The 2,467-nt window shown below is 43.5% G+C and overlaps 1 protein-coding gene across 1 annotated transcript in view; it reads left to right on the top strand.

Annotated features, from left to right (window-relative positions):
- PDGFD (platelet derived growth factor D) overlaps positions 1–2,467 on the top strand; it is a 144,355-nt gene that overhangs the window by 814 nt on the left and 141,074 nt on the right. The window lies entirely within an intron of this gene.

Genomic DNA, 2,467 nt, shown 5'->3' with positions numbered 1-2,467 from the left:
GGGCTGTCGGGGGTCTGCGGGCGCCTCAAGCGAGCGGTCAGCGTGGCCGTGCGCTGCGGCCCCGTGGTGAATCGATGTGGAGGCTGCATAAAAACGGCACCGCCGAAATTCACCTTCGGAATCCGCTTGTTCGTGACTAAAGATAAAGAAAACTTGCGGTTTGGGAGGGGCGGTGGGCAGCCTGTTGAGCTCCAACTTCACATGGGAGGACCTGCTTTTGCACGGTGCAGTGTGCCCTCCCGCAGAGCGAAATGCAAGATGTTCTCCCTGAAAATGAACAGAGTTAAGTTCAGTCTTTAAGTTAACGTCTTCCAGTTGCCAGAACTTATATATTTTATGAACCCTTTTTAAAAACCCAGTCACTTGAGCCATTTCCAAGATTGTATTTGCCAGTGTTTATTTTTCAGCATGTATACAATGTGTGTAATGGGTATACAGTTGATTTAGGAAGATGTTTTTGTTTCGGCTTTGGAGCCATATTGAACTTAATAATCTTTTGTAGGGCTTTCCTAGTCACTGAAAGAAGGCACAGAGAAGGTGAAGAGGCTTTTTGTTTTGAAAAAAAATTGAGATAGCGAGTCCGGAAGCAAGACAGAATTGCAGTTCCTTCTGTCTCAGAAGTCAAATTTAAGAAAAAAATACATGTTTGTAATAAAAGCATACATCCATTATTTCTGTTTCATCCTTTAAAACTGTTGTGTATTTTCTCAAGCTTCATGACTTGTTAGCCTTGCCGACTTAAACTCATAGAAGAACTGAGAGCATCTCAGAGCTAAGCTAAGCCAGCTTCATTCCAAGTCAAACTCCAAACAAGCTTTTTCGTGGAAAACTGCAGTGATTTACTTAGAACTTCAAAATATGTTTTACTCTGATCTTCTCTGTAGAGTCAGTGAAGAAATCAGTAACCCCTAATATAAAAAAGAAATCAGCTTACTGGCAGTGTGATGGGTGTTTTACTCCACAGAAGAAGACTTCCTGTGGTGAAAATTGCTTCTTGGAGCAATGAAGAGAACAAGGCTATGTGGAATGATCAGTTAATTGCTCTTTTCCTAGTTGTGATCGCTTAACGTTGTGATTAAGCTCTGTATCTTTAAAATTATCTTCCACAGCTTGTAGTGGCTGAACTGTCTGGGTACCGGGGTGGACTGCTACTGGGGCTGTTCGAAAGCGGCAGATCTCTACGAAATGACCTGGTACCCTGGACCCTCCCTGGGCCATATGTGAGTCACAGAATCACAGAATCGCAAGGGTTGGAAGGGACCTCGGGAGATCATCTAGTCCAACCCCCCTGCTAGAGCAGGCTCTCCTAGAGCAATCTACACAGGACTTCATCCAGGCGGGCTTTGAATATCACCAGAGAAGGAGACTCTGGAGATATTCAAAGCCCGCCTGGATGAAGTCAGGTCTGCAGCCTACAGACATAGTGAAACGCACCCACGCCAAAGTCAGACACCTCTGCAGTCCTGTAGTGGGTGTTACCCATGTTCTGAGGAGGTATCACATTTTTGGGAAGATCACATGCAGACCCCTAGCACGCTGCAACCTTGCTCTCTCCTTGTGCTTGGGAATCCTCTTGCTTTTTCTCTGCAAAGGACGGTGTGTTCTGGTATGGCCACTGGAGCTGGGCATCAGGTCACAACATGTAAAGCACATCAGCTGCTGATTGGCCTGATTTTACTCAGATGAACCAAACTGTTGCTTGAGTTTGTTGACTAAAGGTCTTTAGTTGTGCAGCCAAAGGTTATGAGCTGTATTCCGAATGTTGCATGCATGTAACGAGCTCATAAGCAAAGGTTTTAGACCATAGTTGGCTGTAGGCCACTAAAAGTATTTCTGTCTTTTATAATTTTCAGTGGTGTTTGTGTCTTGTTTTGGTCTGAAGTGCTGATATGGAATAGCATTAAAGACATGTGGGTTGCATTGCTGAGTGAGGCACTATTTTTTGCTTTGTAAATGTTTGCAGACATGACAATACGGAATAGGATCTAAGAGCACACAATAAATACACTCGGAGTAATATGTTCCAACAGTCTCTCTCAAAACGCACAGCAGGGGTAAAAACTAATCTAATAATATGTCCTGGGTTGATGATCATGATTATTATGTTGTGGAGTTAAGAGAGATACTGAAGAGGAAGCAAGGTCTATTCAGCTCTTTAAAAAATAATACTGTATCTTGGCAAGTCCAAGACCACCTGCACATTTTATTAAAAAAGAAAACAATCCTTTGGATTCCAGTTCTCTGATAGCTCCAAGCGGGATTAACTAGTGATGCGGCATACACAGAGCTTTACTATGGAGGCTTGGTCTTGCTTCCGGCCAAAACAAACCTTTGCACTGTGCGTGACCTGAGATTGTCTTTCTTCTTTTAGGCTAAAAGAGGTTGGCCTATTTGTAATTGCTCTTACTTAAGGCTGAGGTTGCCCTGGGAAGAAATCTATAGATGAAGGGCAGCACATACAGAAAAA

Source organism: Egretta garzetta, unplaced genomic scaffold (assembly GCF_000687185.1).
Source record: "Egretta garzetta isolate BGI_Z169 unplaced genomic scaffold, ASM68718v1 scaffold199, whole genome shotgun sequence".
NCBI lineage: Eukaryota > Metazoa > Chordata > Aves > Pelecaniformes > Ardeidae > Egretta > Egretta garzetta.
Note: the sequence above shows the minus strand (reverse complement) of the source record. Positions and strands in the feature narration are given on the sequence as shown.